This window comes from Schistocerca nitens, chromosome 7 (assembly GCF_023898315.1).
Source record: "Schistocerca nitens isolate TAMUIC-IGC-003100 chromosome 7, iqSchNite1.1, whole genome shotgun sequence".
Taxonomy (NCBI): domain Eukaryota; kingdom Metazoa; phylum Arthropoda; class Insecta; order Orthoptera; family Acrididae; genus Schistocerca; species Schistocerca nitens.
This window is the reverse complement of record NC_064620.1, coordinates 149,312,059-149,331,586: the sequence shown is the minus strand read 5'-3', so window position 1 is coordinate 149,331,586 and position 19,528 is coordinate 149,312,059. Positions and strand designations below refer to the sequence as shown.

Below are 19,528 nucleotides of genomic sequence, written 5' to 3'. Positions count from 1 at the left end.
TTGTTAAAAACAAAAGTTCGTCTGAAGAAAAAAGTCAACAGATAAAAAGAGTACTGAAAGAAAATAGAGCAACGAATATGGAACTGAAAGTGTCAAGTAGTCCTTTGTTAGTCCATAAATGGTAAACAATTTTTAGTGGACTTCAAATAATGGCTGTATCATTCCCTGTATAATCTTCATAGCACCCTCCTCTCTCTCTTCCCCCCCCCCCCTCCCACCCATACACATACCAAAATATAAGAGCCACATTAATCAAAATGGAAGTCAGTAATATATGTCAAGCAAACTTAGTTGTAAGTGCTAATTAAATTTACAAATAAACTTATATAACCATTGTTTCAAGTACATGACTAATCTTTTACTACGATAATGTTAGAAGCTGAAGACTCCTATGACCAAGGAAAATTTAATTATAATATTTTGCTAATTATTACAAGTATTCGAAATCCGTCTTCGCAATTACTGTAATTTATCTTACCGTAAGGGTTTTTTTCTATTCACTTAAAGTATAGTCGTTGGTAACAGTTTTGTCTGATCTGCGGCTTACCTCTGAAAGTGACGTCGCTTGCATGCTACCCAGTTATTCCTGCGTTCCGTACTGATTGTTTTGGCCTAATTTCACTTTTGCTTGCAGCACTACACTTTCTTAACGTAAAACACGACAAAATATTGCACCACTAAGGATTATTTGCCTTGTTTTACTGGAGGTCAATAAGAAAACAACCTAAAGAAACCAAATTGGTGCAATATTTTGTCGTGTTTTATGCTGTGTAGTGCTGCAATTCAAAGGGGAATTGGGCCAAAAGCATCAGCGTTATGCGTAGGATTGCTTGGAAAATGTATAAGAAGACGAGGAGATTAGTGTTTAACGTCCCGTCGACAACGAGGTCATTAGAGACGGAGCGCAAGCTCGGGTGAGGGAAGGATGGGGAAGGAAATCGGCCGTGCCCTTTCAAAGGCACCATCCCAGCATTTGCCTGAAGCGATTTAGGGAAATCACGGAAAACCTAAATCAGGATGGCCGGAGACGGGATTGAACCGTCGTCCTCCCGAATGCGAGTCCTATAAGAAGACGACAGTCTCAGATGTAAGGGGAAATCACGGAAAAGTGGTAAAACTTTAAATAAATAAATAAAATGCTTTACATAAATAAAACTAAACGCTTACGGCAATGCCAATACGCAATTTTTTGAAACTGGAGGTGAATTTTGAATACATTTAATAACTGTAAAACGACTACGGACAACATGGCCACACAAATGGAGAATTCATGGCAAACACTCCACCAAGTAGATTGAAGACGCCAAAGTCATGCATCCTCGAGCATTTTATTGCCACTAAGTTACAAGAACACGCAGGTGCGCGAGCGGTCCCACGTCTTGTCCTCGGCACACCAGGAGAGTCTTCTTTCCCGACAGACAGTTTGAGGTGGCGTGTCGCTAAAGACACTTAACTCATCATGTGGAGGAACCGACCACGTATCCCAGTCCAGGCGTACAGGTTTTCCCGTCGACAAATCACGTAAATTATAAGGAGGGATGGTTCATTTGAAAAAGACGCTGTCGAGTTCTCTCCCCTATTCTTGTTCATTCCTGGCACGTGCCTTGTCTCAAACGACCACGATGTCTACAGGATGTCAAACCCCAAATTGCTTTTCTCTTTGTCAAGCCAACACGTTTCTGGGACAGCTAAACAGCTGAAATGTTCCGTTTTGGTTGCGCACAAAGTGACTGATGATTGTCCCCGAGTGCAATACACTTGTTACCACAAAATCGTGACGTACATCTCCAATGTTATAAATAAATGAAGTAATATTAAATCATCCTTTAGTTCCGAAAATGCATCACAGCTCGTTACCGGATTTGAAAAAATTAATTAGTACAATTTTGGAGCAGTGATTTGTTTCAAACAAAATTAATATATGCACACTATTATTAGTACTCCTGCCTAGAAATTCGCAGTACAACCCCGTTAAAACCGACAGGTAAGCAATAATATAACACTGTAAAATATAAAAAGTCCCAGAATACAAGAATGCTGACTTAATATAGTATTTTTAAAAACCCTAGTGAGGAAAACTGAAAAACTCTCGATCAACATTTTACACGAATATCAAGACGAGTTTAGAAATGGTAGAGCCAGCTCAGAACAAATAATCACCTTGAAATTTGAAATCAGTCACAAACTACTGAACTCTGAAGGCATAGCTGTAACATTTTTGCTTTCCAAGAACGCATATGACTCGGCTGATAGGGAAGGGTACACAAAAGTAATCCGAGATTTTGGTGTTAAAACTAAACGGCAAATGTAAGCCGTGAAACCATTACGGTCGCAGCCCAGAAACTGAAATTCATGGGTGAAATTTCTAAGCCCATTAAAATAAACACAGGTGAAAGACAAGGTGATGGCTTAGCTCCAGTCTTCTTCACCAGTGTATTAGAAATAGTAAGATTTTGGATTGAAAAATTAATATAAATATCACCAATAAAAATTGGAAAAAAGAGTGTTTTAGAGTAAACTATCTGGCTTTTGTAGACTGTCTTACTGTGCTATCCGAAAATCTAACATATGCAGAAATACAAATGAATCTTTCCGAAGAGACAGTCAGTAGAGTGGGTGCAGAGAAAACCAAATTTATCACTAACATAAAAAACAAGCCGGCCGCGGTGGTCTCGCGGTTCTAGGTGCGCAGTCCGGAACCGTGCGACTGTTACGGTCGCAGGTTCGAATCCTGCCTCGGGCATGGATGTGTGTGATGTCCTTAGGTTAGTTAGGTTTAAGTAGTTCTAAGTTCTAGGGGACTGATGACCACAGCAGTTGAGTCCCATAGTGCTCAGAGCCATTTGAACCATTTGAACCATAAAAAACAACAAAGAATTGGTCAAATGTAAAAGATCAGGCTGTTGAAGTATCTAGTAGAAACAATTACAGGTAGTGGATTAGAAAAATTTCCGATAGATGAAAGGATACATAAACCAGAAAGGGAGAGCATACGTAATAAAAAAAGATATCAGGAAATATAAAAGTAATGCATTATAAGAGAATAGTGAAAACACACTGCTTCTACTCAAGTGAAGGTCTAAAACTGGATTATAAATTAGACAAACGAGCAACAGTGGAGAGAAGGATCGTGAGGAAAATTTTGGCTCCAATATGAAGCACAAAAGGCTGCTAATTAAGCAGTGATGAATCGAACCAAAAAGTAGAGGGAAAAAAATAACAGAAATCTGGACATCTGTTGAGGACTGGCTCTTTACCAGCGACTTCCCTCGCGCACGCAAGCTATACGTAAGTAATTAACTGACTGACTACGTCCGAACAGGCGTCGGAGGGCCCATCGGTACCGAACGACCGCCGTGTACCCATAGGCGACAGGCGTTACTGGGTGAGGATATGGAGGCGCATTGGTCAGCACGCCGTTCTCCCGGCCGTTGTCAGCTTTCGTCACCGGAAGGCTATATATACCCTGACACAATTACTAGCTCACTGTAGTGCTCACTTTTGCGACCTAGTTGATAACACTGAACAACACGAATACGAGACAGATCGTGTTTCATAACTTTAAAGTATACCAAGTCAACTAAATATAGGAAAGCTATACCAACAGATTGTTTTCGAACATTGTTACATGTAACCCCTTCTCATCCCCACACCACCCCTAAGGGTAAAAGGAGTATCTTACTCCCACAGCATTTTTATGAAAAGGGAGAGTTTTGTATACAGGGTGGTCCATTGATAGTGACCGGGCCAAATATCTCACGAAATAAGCATCAAACGCAAAAACTAAAACATTCATATTTATTTACATACTACACGAATATGTAATAAAAAATGGGGATTCCTATTTTAAAAAAACGCAGTTGATATCCGTTTGACCTATGGCAGCGCCATCTAGCGGGCCAACCACAGCGCCATCTGGTTTACCCCTTCAAGCTAGATAAGTTTCGTTCTTTGTAGTTTTGTCGTTTGACGCTTATTTCTTGATATATTTGGCCCGGTCACGATCAATGGACCACCCTGTATACTAAATTTGGTTGAAATTGCTCCATACGTTCGTGGGATAAAAGGATATCCCAGGAACGTCTGGAGCAATTTCAACCAAATTTAGTATATACAAAACTCACCCTTTTCATAAAAATGCTGTGGGAGTAAGATACTCCTTTTACCCCTAGGGGTGGTGTGGGGATTAGAAGAGGTTACATGTAAAAATGTTCGAAAACGATCTGTTGGTGTAGCTTTCCTTTTTCACCCCCAGCCCCACCTCTGTGGAAGGTAGATGGATTTTGCACAACAAATCACCAAACTTTCATCGTAATCAGATGAATGGTACACGAACGCACAAAAGACAGAGAACAAATTATTCGTTTTTATGTACTGGATGAATGATAATAGGCTGACAAAGGAGAATTTCACGTGTCTCTGAGAAGAAGAAAATTAACAACACTATGGATCCGAGAAAATAACGCGGATTTAGAAATACACAACACGAAAAGAAGAAGAAGAAGAAGAAGAAGAAGAAGAAGAAGAAGCCGAGATTTTTCAGAAGGAAAATGTTAAATTTAGACGTATTCCAAGGCATAAGCAGTAAGAGAACTGGTGTGAAGTGGTATGGAGAGGAAAAGAGAAATTTGACGGAAAGGTAAAAGAATGTTGGAGGAAAAGAAAAGAGAAAATGGGGAGGCATGAAAAATTTTTCACGCAGCAGCGGAGTGCGCGCTGCTTCGAAACTTCGTAGCAAATTAAAACTGTGTGCCGTATGGAGAATCGAACGCGGAGCGTTCGCTTTTCGCGGGCAGCGCTTGCTAAAGTGCATAGCTCAGCCGCTAGGGCACTGCCCGTAAAACACAGTCCTGGTTTATCACTCACTTTTTTTTAATTTGCCACGAATTTTCAAATGAGGAGGATCTCAAATGGTCATGTGGTCGCTATTGGCCTAACTGGAAGGAAAAAATTTATCAGTCGAAGAAAAAAAAAAAAGAGTAATGCCACTTCATCATGACGGAAGCGCCTCGAGGCCATTACATCGCTCGCCGGGTCCATGGCGGTCAGGTTAGCAGTGCAGATCGCTCGCCGCATCTTAGGCAAGACGGCTTCGCCGGTCGTTGAGGTACCGCGCATAAAAGTGGAATTGGCAATCCGCCTGCGTACACGGGATAATACCTTTAAGCAATCACACTGGGAAGATCTCGGTAATGACAACACTTGCGACCTCGGGCACTGGCATTAACACCTCAATTTACGACGCAGTGCACGTAACCGACGCAGAGGCAGGCGATTGAGATGGCTACTAGAAACGGCACGGGCATGACTGGCTTGAAGACTAAATGCCGCCGGCTGATTCCGCAGCCAATGGGCGTCAAGAAGCTGCAATGCGTGGAACTGTCAACTCGACTTCACGCGCTACACACGTGCCAACGACTGCCACCAATGGTAGGCAAATGGGGGCGGCGGCAGACGCGGTTGGGCGGAGCCAGGTGCGTCGGAAAAAAGCGCCAGAGGCGGCGCTGGCGCCGATAGGTGGCTATAAATAGTGGCGCCTCCGCGCGTCGCCAAAGATGCTGGCGCAGTCGTCACGGCAGCGCGGGCCCGCCGCGCCACACGCGGTAAGTGTTCGCGCCACGAATACGACCCGCCCTGTGTTGTTACACGCCGCCACAGACGTCTGCGACGTGGGCCCATCGAGTTTCAATTACGACAGCGAAAAAAATAAATTTGCCTAATTTTTTGTTTGTTTGCAGGTACACGTCTGCTAGTCCGGGTACGTACTGAAATTCCCGCGCCATAGTACCGCAGCAGCCCGCTAGAGGAACCGAAAGGAACTGTCGCAGCCAGTTGAGAAAGCGTTGCGAGATGCTGTAACACGTATTCAGAAACAGTGGAAACGTTGCAGCTATGTCAGGCCAGTCCAGATGACTTTTTTATATGTCAATACTGGCATGACACAGCTGGAACACTTTCGCTGCCGCTGAAAACGAACTCTACGTCGTTGTCCACTTTCTGAACGGGCTACACTATTTTCTTTTGGCTCCTGCTGCTGCGGTACTACGGTCGGCGATTTCAATATGTACCAGGACTGGCAGACGGGTACCTGCAAACAAAAAAGTAAGTAAATTTATTTTTTCCATGGTGATAACGGAAACTTGATTCCTACTCCTCGTACTTAGGTACACGTCACACTATAAATACCAGATGGAAGTTGTCAACCGCTTCGTTACCACCCTTCCTGTCCCTTCTACCTAAAGCCGTCGGCACACGGACCGTGCTGTCGAACGTTAACGTTGAGCGTGCCAAGTTCAACGTGCTGCTGAACGCTCAGGAACGATGCGACTTGTGCATACGGTACGTGGGCCCCAACGTGGTATACGCAATCGCAACGCACTCCAGCGGCAGTTGAAGGATGCTTCTAGTTCGTAAATCGCACTGTTTACTCAACGGGCGCGCCTAAAATTCCCACGTTAGCTACATTAAAACGCACATTTCCTTCATCGTCCACGAAAAGGAAAGTACCATGTCTAATCAATAAGGACACTGGCTTATAAAAGTTCCATTACAAACAGTGCGGTACAAATTTGAAATATTTCTCCGCATAAGATAAACATTATTTCGTCATTCCCACATTTTAGTAAAACCCCAGGGTCAGTCTTACTTGATCACTGTTCCTACCCAGTAGCAGAATCTTTGCAACATGTGAATTACGAAGCGTAAAAGGAGCAAAATATCTTTATACAAGTAGCGCAAGCTGTCCTGCAGATTAAGCCAATCGGACAAAGGCACCCCTCAAAAAAAGGTGAACTTATATTTACGTAACATCAAATATCATAGTATGTACTTACATTAAACTAATAATAAAGTATCAGAACCTAATAAAAACGCGAATGTTAGGGAAAAAAATTTGGAAGTGTTACGACGCGAACCACCGCCCCATCAGAAACTCATTATTGGATAGGGACGCTACTCACTACGCTAAACCAACAATACCCCTGCACTTAGTCACATTATCTTAGCCATTAATGAAAACGTTAATCGTAGGTAATTATGTTACTAATTGAAATTTAATTATAACAAATTGCACCAAGAACAATGCGTTTTGGGTGGATCTTCAGTGTGTCGCTGCTTCAAATAGCCTACTCTCATAATACGCAAGTTACAATAATTCTTTGGCTTCGAACATGATGTTTCTCATTAATTTATTGGATCGAATCACACAACTAACAACGGGTTTTCCAGTGAATCTCAATTTGCTGGTGGTCAAAAACGGCGTATATACAAAAAGGCTTGAAATGAATGCCAATATGGCGCCTCACAACTCTTTACTGAAGGGAGACGGCGTGCGTTTGACGTAGGTGGCGTTGTTCCATCTCATTGGTCAACGCTCAGACGCACGCTCAGAATATCTGACATGCCAGATATTGCTCTGCACGTTCGGAAAGACTCCCGAAAGTGCTATTCCACGCCGTGACGTCAACGTTCGGATGCACGGTCCGTGTGCCGACGGCTTAACTAGCGACTATCAAGAATTCGCCCATATGTCGTCTTTTCTATTCCACGCGATTTCCATGAAGCAGTTGGGGTGAACATGGAGCGGTGCCTTTGACGGTGTCTCTGTCGTTTCCTCTTCCAACAGGACGGCCATTCCGTCTCCAATGACCTCACAGTCGACGAGATGTTACCTTCCTTAGTCGCCTGTTCGCGTCGCAGATGACAGGCGAAACAAACAGCAGCATATACGATGTGGTATGCAACAGATCCCCAAATACATTAACTAAAATTATTACGCATTACTTCGATCTTATCCTGCACCATCAACTTCAAAATAGTCCCCTTGGAACAAGTACACTGATTCCAACATTTCCGCCAATTTCGAAATACATCCTGAAAGTGTTTGTTAGGAGAGTTTAGTACCTTCTGCAATTCCGCTTGAGTCTGCTCTACTGTATCAAATCTTCGTCCCTTCAGTTGATTTTCATCTTGGGGAAGAGCAAGAAGTTATGCGTTCAGAACGACGGTTGGACAAAAACTGTAATCTTGTCTTCAGTCAGAAAATTCCTGAATAATGTAGCCCGTATAGTACTCGCTCATGGTCATGGTGGAATGCGTAGTCTTCATACCCCACTTCTGTCGACGTTTTCCCATGTCTTTCCGCAAACGTCTTAGAACATCGCGATAGAACTCTCTACAAACCGTCTCGTCAGTGGAGACGAACTGTTCATAAACAACCCCCGTCTATGTGTTTCCTGTCTCAGTTGAAGGAGGATTCTTCCATTGCAACAGTTGCTGCTCGTGTCTCGGTCACTGCCATAAAACCAACTTTCGTCACCAATGAGAACCCTTTAAAGAAGGCCTGGATCTTCTTGAAGCAGCTGTGGCACAAACTTCGGCGCGCAATCCTTCATGCGTTCGTTTCTTCTGGCGATTACGTTCGCACGTACCACAACTTATTCCCCAGGTGTTTGCAGGTCTTTGATTGGTCTGTCTACGATACTGGAAAACCAGATCCCTCATTTTCCGAACTTGTTCTGGTGTGATTCCAGCTGACGGCCCATCGGAACGGAACGTTCATCAACCTCATCAGTCTATTTTTGTCGGTTTTTGGAACGCTCGTGCCATTCGAAAGTTTGTCTGACCTAAAAGCTTACTTCAACATTTGCTGCGTTCATTCAGCAGCTTTCCCAGATTCACCAACTTGTCAAAACGCATGCGCTCTCAGAATCTTCAAAATAAGCCATTATTCGATTCATCAACACACTTTTCGTAACCTCTACAATACGTGTTTCAACAATTCTGTGCGCACTCGTGATGACTAAACACAAACGCGAGGTCGAAGAACGAATATTTTTATTTCAAACACAAGATTTTTGCTGCACTATTTCTTTATTTACTCGTAGAAAAACAATTTACACGAAGAGCTCGTTTCGGCAATTTACCATTATCGAGTGTACGTCTTAGCTGGTATGACGTGGTCCATATGGCGTCTTGGAGCGTAAATATCGATTGCCGCTATGTTATTATAGGATCACTTTATTTATGTTTTTACCTTTTATTTGCGTGATTTTGTGAAGTTCTATTCTGATAGCTGTCAAAAAATAATTTTACATGATCGCACAAATAAAAACTAAAGATATAAATAAAGTGATCGTATCATAACAAAAAGGCAACTGATTATAGTCCAAGATGCCATATGAAGCACGTCATATTAACTAAGACGTACACTTGATAATGGCAAATTGTCGAAACGAGCTCATCGTGTAACTTGTGTCTCTACGAGTAAATACATAAATAATGCAACAAAAAAATTGTACTTGAAATAAAATACGTCGTTCTTGGACCTCGCGCAAGCTGCGGGCCCACTGGAAAGGAGATTGTTGAATACACACGTGGGGCGTCGTACGTCTTTCTTTTGGCTCTGTATTTCTTCCGTTAATCCACCTTGGTTTGTGTCCCACACTGACACCCAATAGCCACAAACTGCTCAGTATAAAGTGCAATGGCGGAAAACTGAACCTGTCAGCAGTATAACCTAGCAGTTGAAGAGGCGCAAGGACGGTGAGAGACAAGAAGAAGAGGAATAATCATACTTAACGATCAGGCTGTACCATACCCTCTATAAAGTAATCGGAATCTAACGTTAAAAAACAAATCGTAGGTACCGTCAAGTCCGAGCACAAATGGAACCGATGATGAAACTTCACTAGCACGGTTTTGAAAATATCGTCCGCTACATTTGTTTCAGTTTGGAATTTAAAATTTTTGCCTCTGAATATGGCTTTATTAAATTTATGCTTATTGAAGCTTTTCTGAGTGAGCAACCGCCATACTCCTACCGGGCACCATAAGCTACCACCCAACAACAACGGAGAGTACAACAAATTGTCCCACCAGTCTTCCTTACGAGCGCCTAATGCAAACTGAGTAAGAAAATTCCTACAGTAAAACCCTGCTCGAAACCGGGACCTTGTCATCCGCGGACTGTGCTGATACAGACTGACCCATCCACGACCAACCATGACGCCAGATAAATCATAATTGTGGAAAAAACCAGCAGGTAGTGGCTAAGCCATTTCTGTGCGATGTCTTTTCTTCCCCAAGTGTAAGCCGAGCAATATACGTAGGGAAGCTCGTGAGAAACGTAGGCTGTAGAAGAGAGCTGCTGAAGCCACGAGGACGAGACGTGATTCGTGCCTGGATGCCTCAGCTGTTAGGAGCGTCGTCCACGATAGCCGAGGTACTGAGTGCACACCCCACTGCAGAGAAAACGATATGGAAATCGTTCGAATGAGGGTTTTATAAGTCACTTCTTTCATGTCCGAATTGCATTTCTTTCTGTTTCCACGAGTACATCTCTCTGCCCTATGCTTTTGCAAGCTTATTTTGTTCGGAAAGCTTAGCTCTAGGTATTTTACTGTGTGATTGTTTCCAATGACTGATCTTTCCTCCTGCTTACGGGAAATACGTTATACTCGCATTTCTTTTCCTTGAGATTCATTTGTCTGTCACTGCATCCATTGTGCCTACCACGCAGGTCTTCTTGAAGCTGTGTGCAGTTTTTTGGTGTTGCGTGCGAGATCACTTGGAGCTTCCACCGTTATCCGACTGGATACCTATTGACATGTGGTTAATGGTAACAACCCTGCGACAGTTCCTTAGAGTGCTGACGCCCAAAAATTTGTCCCCATCCAGAATGACGGACTGAGTTCTATTTGCCAGGAAGTCTTCGCCACAGTCACAAAGTGAGTAGAAAATTGTGTCAGCTCGTTTTTTGTTCACAAGGACCCGGTATGGAACTGTTTCCAGTGCTTTCTGGAAATCAGGAAACACGCGACCTGTGTACCATACCAATCGCCCTCGACTATTTCATCTGAAACTACAATATCTGATCAAAAATATTTGGACACACATTAGATGATGATGATTGATTGATTTGTGGGGCGCTCACCTGCGCGGTCATCAGCGCCCGTACAAATTCCCAATCTGTACACAGTCCAATGTAGGCACTTTCACAAATGATGATGGAATGATGAGGACAATACGAATACTCAGTCACCGAGCAGAGAAAATCCCCAACCCGGCCTGGAATCGAACCTGGGATCCCGCGATCCAGAGGTAGCAACGCTAGCCACTAGACCACGAGCTGCGGACTGGGCACCCATTAGTGGACATTAATATGACAAGTGTCTTACCCTTTGCCTTTACGATGGCTCGAACTCCGCTGGGGGCATTTTCGGTAAGGCGTCTGGTGGAATGGCAGTCCGTTCGTCCTCAAGCATGGAAACCAGAGAAGGTACTCATGTTGGACGTTAGGGACTGTAGTCGACGTTCTAACCGCCCGACATGTGTTCGACTGGATCCAAGTTGAAGCAGGCCAATCGATTTCAGGAACGTTACTGACCACAAACCATTGCTTCACTGATGCTCCTTTATGAGAGCGTGGACTGCCGTGCTGACACATAGGATCACCATCTCCGAACTGTTCCTTTCCTGTTCGCAGCACACAATGCTCTAAGATGTGTTCGTATCCTTCCGCATTTAGCGTCTTCTTAAGCGCAATAAGGAGACTACACACAAACCACATGCAGAAACACCAGCAGCTCCGTACTTCATTGTTGCCGTCACACATGATGGAAGGTATCGATCTCCAGGCTTTCGTCCAACCCAAACCCTTCCATGGCCTGCCACAGGGTGAAGCGTGATTCATCATCCCAGACCACTCGTTTCCAATTATCCACTGTCCAGTGGTGTCACTCTTTAAACGACATCAAGGGCCGCTTATTATTTACTGCAGATATGTCTAGCTTACGAGGAGCTGCTCGACCACTGAACCTGATTCATTTTAACTTCCTACGCGGAATTACCGAGCTATCTGGACTGCTGGTAGCAGTTTGGAGCTCACAAGTGAATTCTTCTGCTGACTGCATGCAATTTTTACAACCGCTCTTCGCAGTATTCGACGGTACCTGTCCGTCAGCGCATAGGGTCTGTCTGGTTTCGGTTTAGCTGTCGTTGTTCCCTCTCGTTTCCAATACTTATTGACATCACCAACAGTTGGTTTAGACAGCTTTACAAGGGCTGAAATGTCCCTGATGGATCTGTTACTCATGTGACATCCAACGAGTAGTCCATGTTCGAAGTTACTGGTCTCTACTGACCGAACCACTCTGCTGTTACAGCTTGTCAACTGACAACACAACACTTCCCCAAACCTTTTAAACTGGTGGTCAGGGTCGTAACATCAGGCGGCCAGGTCCGCATTACACAGGGCGTCCGGATATTTTTGACGACACAGTGTATCTGATTTAGGCAGTCAACTGAGGTCGTACTAAACGAGTCGCTTGTGCATTTCCTGCAGTGGAAGAAATCTCCTTGTCGTGGGCAGTCGTCTCACACACGCTACCGTATCTAGTGTACGAGAGTTGATCAAAACTCAGCCAATGATCGACAAAACTGTACTATTCACCGTGAAAACAGTGATGCTTATTACATGCATTTTGATGTGACAATTCTGGGATATATCGCTGTACCATAATTAATAGCGAAAACTGAGACGGGTGAAAGTATACTATAACAGAAGCAAAAACGCGCTAGTTAATAAGGGCCCGCACGTGAGCCGTGTGAGAGAGAACTGGGAATGTGGGGTTACGCGCCACAGCTGACTTAAATATGAAATAGTGTCCTATTCAGTGCAAACGTATTTTAAATGAAAACTTTTAGATTAAGTCCCCCTCTAATTCGACTCAAATTTAACACGTCCTAAGTTAACAAGAAATGCAAAGCTGCTTCATAAAGTTACATGTTACAATTCGCAGTATACTCGTTCCGTTAAAGGAACTGATACACGTATCGTCCTCGCGTTTAGATGCAATACTGCACTCTTCTCTGCAGTGAATTGCGTGTTATTTTAATCATCCCCGGATTATCTCTTAAATCTTCACACGATTGCACAGTTTGCTCCTCTGGTTCTTCACACGTATCAACAAGAGTGCCCTACAGTTCACTTTAGAGATGATCCTAGCAACAAAAGTCCAGAGAATTGAAGTGAGGTGACCATCGAGGGCAAGGAACAGACTGTGCTCAATCTATCCATGTTAGACTATAGTGGAGCGTTAGATGTTACCTTACACCAGCAGCAATACGTGCTGGTGCCCCATTATATATCTATAGCATTCCCCAAACATGGCTCATGACTCAAATTCGAAACCAATCAGATTGGGACTTCAGAATGAGTCGTGCTTGGGTAGGTCAGACGGTCAGAGCACTTGCCCGCGAAAGGCAAAGGTTCCGAGTTCGAGTCTTGGTCCGGTACACAGTTTTAATATGGAAGGAAATTTCAGATGGGTACTTGATCGAAAGGTGAAAATTTCAAACACGTTTTATAAAGGGCGACGAAACGTTTCCAGAACTTTTGTGCCAGTTCACGCAAAATCGCCTTAAACAGTGGAGGCAATCATCCCACCGACGCATCAGATTCAAGATACCGTTTGGTAAAACACCGTGTCCTGTCGCACATCCTCGTCCAATAGCAATCGTCGCTCTTTCAAGGCCGTTTTTAAGGGACCAACCGCGCTATAATAGTGAGAGGTCAGGACTACCGTGCAGGTGCTCGAGTGTCTCACACTTACGACCTTTGTGATGTAGAGACGTGCATTATCATGGAGTGGCAGCACGGAACTAAGCGCAAAATCGCACAACGGTGGTTTTCGACAGACGTGCTGCCTCATACACATTCTCCGTTCTCCGATGGATGTCTACAGGTGTCTGTCCTTCGGCAGCCAAAAGAATAACAACAGCACCTTGGTCCTATTTAAAGGCTTTTGGTAATAACGTCGCCATAGTTCAGCGGTCATAGTTCACCTTTCCGCGTTTACCGCACGCACGTCGGAAAGGTACAAATCCGTTGCCTGTATGTCGGTGCTTGTATACCTACATAGGAGTCGCACTGCGCTGCATATACGCCGCAGCAACGCCCTCAAACGGATAATTTTTCGTCGCCCCTTACACTAACGAGGACGATACGAAGGCATGCTGAAAAGTAACAAACGGTTTTAACATTCTACATCTATGTTCTTCATAGTTACATATTTGCAGCCCTCTACCGATAGACGACTCCAAATTGTAGCGTGTAAAATGGTAGTATGTAACGTAGCTATGTCGGTGCATGATACACAGTGTGCTCTAACCGACTTTCGTAAACGAAGACTTCGTCCACACATGGAGAACCTTCTCCCTCAGCATGACAATGCACGAGCCCTGCGACATCCGTGACAATCCGACGTCTTGGGTTCACTGTCAACGAACATACTCTAAACAGTCCCGATTTGGCCCCGTTCAATTTTAGTCTGTTTCCAGAACTTAAAAACCACCTTCGAGGGCTATACTTTGACAGTGATGAAGTTTGCAGGCCGAGGTGAGGTACTGGCTCCGTCAACAAAGTCAAACATCCCACAGTGACGGTATCAACAAACTGATTTCTGGTTGGGAGAAATGTGTTCGTCGCCAGAATATTAATGTTGAGAAATGAGTATGTAGACGTTTAGAATAAAGATGTAGAATGTTAATAACATTGGTTTTATTTAAAAAGCTATAAGAGTTTTCAGCTAAAATAATTCGAAGGAGGCATTACTTTCCAGCACGTCTACATCTACATCTACATTTATACTACGCAAGCCACCCGACGGTGTGTGGCGGAGGGCACTTTACGTGCCACTGTCATTACCTCCCTTTCCTGTTCCAGTCGCGTATGGTTCGCGGGAAGAACGACTGTCTGAAAGCCTCCGTGCGCGCTCGAATCTCTCTAATTTTACATTAGTGATCTCCTCGGGAGGTGTAAGTAGGGGGAAGCAATATATTCGATACCTCATCCAGAAACGCACCCTCTCGAAACCTGGATAGCAAGCTACACCGCGATGCAGAGCGCCTCTCTTGCAGAGTCTGCCACTTGAGTTTGCTGAACATCTCCGTAACGCTATCACTCTTACCAAATAACCCTGTGACGAAACGCGCCGCTCTTCTTTCGATCTTCTCTGTCAACCCGACCTGGTACGGATCCCACACTGATGAGCAATACTCAAGTATAGGTCTAACGAGTGTTTTGCAAGCCATCTCCTTTGTTGATGGACTACATTTTCTAAGGACTCTCCCAATGAATCTCAACCTGGTAACCGCCTTACCAATAATTAATTTTATATGATCATTCCACTTCAAATCGTTCCGCACGCATACTCCCAGATATTTTACAGAAGTAACTGCTACCAGTGTTTGTTCTACTATCATATAAACATACAATAAAGGGTCAACGACATTCTCAGCGACCAATGTTGTAGTGCTGCTAGACCTAGCTGATTAATCGGTTGAGTGTATTGAGAACATTGGAAGTCCTAAGTTTTCTTATTGCACGCCCAATGCTACTTTCGTTTCTGTAGTACATTCCGTGTCTGCCACATCTAAAGTGACACTTCACAACATAGTAGGTGAGTGAATCGATTCCACAGGCGGCTCGTAACCATAAATTCCTTATCATCTCGCAAACGGATATTTGGCGGACCCACGTTTCCTTGAAAGCTTTTGTTTGTATTATTGCATACTTAACCTCGCGTCAGTTTTCGCTACTAATATGGCACACCTTGCAGAAGTGTAGAGGATAAGGAAATCTAAAATAGTCCTCCATAAGCTCTTAACAGAAATATTTCACTGTGTAAAAATTCTTTGCCAGGGATGATACCTATCCAGAAACAAATACCGTTGTTAGTACCGTAACGTTACACGTAATAGAGACAACACAAATCTCAATCAACTTCGCGGAGAAAGAAAGACAGACTTCGCGGAGAAATAAATGTTTCTCAAAGCATTCCCGTTGCTGTCATAGTTACGGAATTTCATGTTCCGTTTGATGCAGAGTATCTGGTGCTGCATTCACCACAGGACAGGAACTCGTGGTGCCTCGCACGTCTCGTATTCTTTCCCCACGTAGGGCTCATGGGCTTCGAGCAGCTGATTATCCCTGGGGAGACGGCCTGGAGAAAGAGTTCCTCAGGCAATGCTGTCAATGCTGTGGCAGTCCTACGCACTGAAAGGACGATTAGGGTTCAACTAGGTCATTAGACATGGAGAACGAGTTCAGTTTGCAGCAGGAGAAGAAAGGAAACGCTCCACAGTCTCCCTCAGTCGGTTTAGGTAGAGAAAGCAACGGAAAAACATTCTCGGTAGCAGAACGACCTGGACCGGCTGTATGTGAGCGTAGTCTCTTAAAACCGCACCATTTCGCCCTCTTTTATTCTAATATATGACAAATGGATGTTACTCACACATGTGCTGCGAGAATACAATGGAAAGACTGAATGGTACATTACAGTATGTTGTTGTAGCTGTTGTTCTATTCAGTCAAAAGACAGGTCTGAGGCAGCTACCTACGCAAGTCTATCCTGTGTAAGCCTCTTTAACTAGTGCAAGCTACATCCATTTGAATCCGCCTACTGTATTCAAGACTTGGTCTCCCTCTACAATTCTCATCCCCGTACACTTTCCACCCTTTGCAAAACTGACGATTCCGTGATGCCTCAGGATTTGTCCTATCAACCGATCCCTTTTTATAGTCAAGATATGCCATAAATCTGTTTTCTGCCCTAATGCATTCACAACCTCTTCATCTGTTAGACGATTTACCAATATACCGTAACCTTCAGCATTCATCTGCAGCATCACATTTCAAAAGCTTCTATTCTCTTCTTTTATGAACTGCTTGATGTCCACGTTTCACTTCCGCACAAGGCTACATTCCACATGAATGCCTTCAGAAAAGACTTTCCAACATTTGAATTTATGTTCGACGTTAGCAAATTTCTCTTTTTTAAAAATGCTTTAATTTCTATAGCCAGTTTTCATTTTATATCATCTCAATTTTGGTCATCATCAGTTGTTTTACTGCCTATAAATAAACACTCATCTACAACTTTTAGTGTCTAATTTTCTAATTTAATTCCCTCAGCATCGACTGATTTAATTGCCCTACATTCCATATACCTCGTTTTATTTTGATTGGTGTCCACTTATAACCTCTTTTCAAGACACTATCCCTTCTGCTCAACTGATCTCGCGAGTCCTTTCCCGTTTCTAACAGAATTACGTCATCGGAAAAACTCAGATCTTATTTTTATTCTTGAAATTTAAATTTCTTTCAAAATGTCTCCTTTGGTGCTTGCTCACAGTTTGGAAAACATTCGGGATACGCAGCAAATCGATACGTGACTTAAGTAATAACGCTTCACGAGTTTTCCCCACAGTTTTTTTTTAACTTGCAACTCTCTATGCTGAAACCAATTTACTGAAGTACATCGTCTCAGCCTGCATAAATAAAATTATGCTTCAGTCTCCACGTTACGACGAACTTAATCTGGACGCTACCCCCTGATTGGAAGGCAAATCCTCTGTACATCCGAAACCACAACGTCCCTCTCGCAGCTCGCTGGCATTTGAATGAAAAGAACCGAACTTCTTGCCTATTTCATTTCAATGAAAAGCACGTCTGAAAAGCGTGCTTTGCGCACAGTACGTCTTCACCGGTTGTGGCAGCAAGTGCGCCCATGTGGTTCATTTTACGCCATCTTCTAACTTCCACCAAACAACTTACAGCATTCAACACAGAGGCCCTTGATTGCTTTTCTACAATCACATTGCGGCTGCAGTCCACGATAAATTTAGGCCGATTTCACCTTTCCATCCACAATTCGTCACGCATCGAACAAGTTTTTCGCCACGTGTTCACCCTGCCTCATCCTGCATCGGCATCATTTTGGACATGTAATACTCACTAACGAGCAGGGAGCATACTCACGCATTTCTACTGCATTTCATCTCTTCGTAAGGTTTTTTTCCCGCTCAAACCTTGAACAACCTACACTTTAGTCTAGAGTCAAACGAAGACCGCCCGTGATTATCACGCAGAGCGTTCACCATGCTGAAGATCTGGGAAACCTTCGCCACGTCTTGCTAGGAATATTCTATATCTAAAACAAAGATGAAGTGGAAAGCACACAAGAGTCGTGAAACCTGAAAAATATTCTTCGTTAAAAAGTTCGATTTTCTTTTTTCCTTTACAAATATGAAGTATTTCGAGAGAGAGGGCGACATTATTTCCGTCAAACCTTATAAATGGAAAAATGTTTACGACAGAGCTGACGAATCATTTTTTTCGTGCTAAAAGAATTTGGTGTCGAAAGATCCACGCAAAAAAGGAATACTATATTTTCGTCACGCTGGGAAATACGAGCTACCAGGAGGCCGTTGTGTAGGAGAGATCTTCAGTTGCGGTCATTTCGTGAGCTCAGACACGACCGAGATGTCTTCATCGAGCTCTGGAGCAAATCCGATGGCAGTGCGCAGTAATTCGGCAGTGCCGAACTCACAAATCTCATAAACACATAAATCAGCGGTTTATTGTTTTCGTCCCGATTTCTCTGTCATTATGCACAAAAGAATACGTGACCCGTATTTAATAACAAAAAATATTACAAGACTTTGACATAAAATTCATCATCTTCGACAAAGCCTTCATCGAATTCGAAAACTGACTCAAACATTTACACAATAGCGGTATCCTAGCAATACAGTAGTTGCAACATTGTTCTATCTAACGTAAAATTACTTTTGGGGGGGGGGGGTAGTATAATTGCTTGTTAACCGATTCATCGTACTAACCGCCGTTCCATGTTGAACGCTGTTCACTTTACTTGCTGAAAATTGTCGTTATTTTTTACACTAATGGCCAATTTCGGCTACATACTCATTTATAAAATAATATAGCATTTCACGAAGTGCCTGACTATGCTATATATAAATTACTGCTTTCTGCTTTGGTTCCACACCTATCAACAATTGTGTGAAGGTCAATCGTAGAGTAACTGGAAAGTATTTCGAGAAAGATAGCCTGCCATCAATGCCACGACGCAGGAAGCAGATGCCGCAACATAATGGTCTGACGAAACACTGCATTAAAAGCCACAAGCACAGCGTTTGTCATTAATTTACAGCAATAAACCTAATCAGGCCCGTTATTATTCTATTAATAGTCCCGTTTGGCGCGATAAGAAGATGTTTTCATTAGCAAAGCAGCGACACATTCCTGCTAACTGGGCTACCAGCAGGGGGCGCGCGGCTACCCGCGTCGCAAGCGCTGCGCGCGGTGCAGCCGGCGTCGTAGGCGCGGGGAAGGCTCACCTACATCTCTCGCTACCTGCTAGGCAGCTGCTTGCATTCCGGCATCTGGTTCGATAAATAAGATTGGAAAAAGCCGTGTAGGTCGTTAGAATGCAGTTGTAACGTATAAGATTGACTGTTACGGGAAAGCATAAACTGAATCTACCTCGCAGCAAGAAACGGCCAAGCGGATTTCTTGCTTACGGTTGGCTGAACGTCAGGAGAATGGGAAGACCGCCATGCCACCTCACAAGGAGAGACACACAGCGGTGCGATCGACTTTTTGAAATTATCTATACGGTGATATACGTTAAGATCCCATGTACCACACACTGCAGCCATCATC

At 43.6% G+C, this 19,528-nt stretch overlaps 2 protein-coding genes across 2 annotated transcripts in view; one reads left to right on the top strand and one right to left on the bottom strand.

The window, feature by feature from the left end:
- LOC126195258 (RNA-binding protein 42-like) overlaps nucleotides 1–19,528 on the bottom strand; it is a 358,082-nt gene that overhangs the window by 154,405 nt on the left and 184,149 nt on the right. The window lies entirely within an intron of this gene.
- LOC126195259 (uncharacterized) overlaps nucleotides 5,864–19,528 on the top strand; it is a 44,002-nt gene continuing 30,337 nt past the window's right edge. Inside the window, exon 1 of the mRNA XM_049933784.1 lies at nucleotides 5,864–6,102. The gene's annotated coding sequence lies outside the window, so the exon portion shown is untranslated. The remainder of the gene's footprint in view (nucleotides 6,103–19,528) is intronic.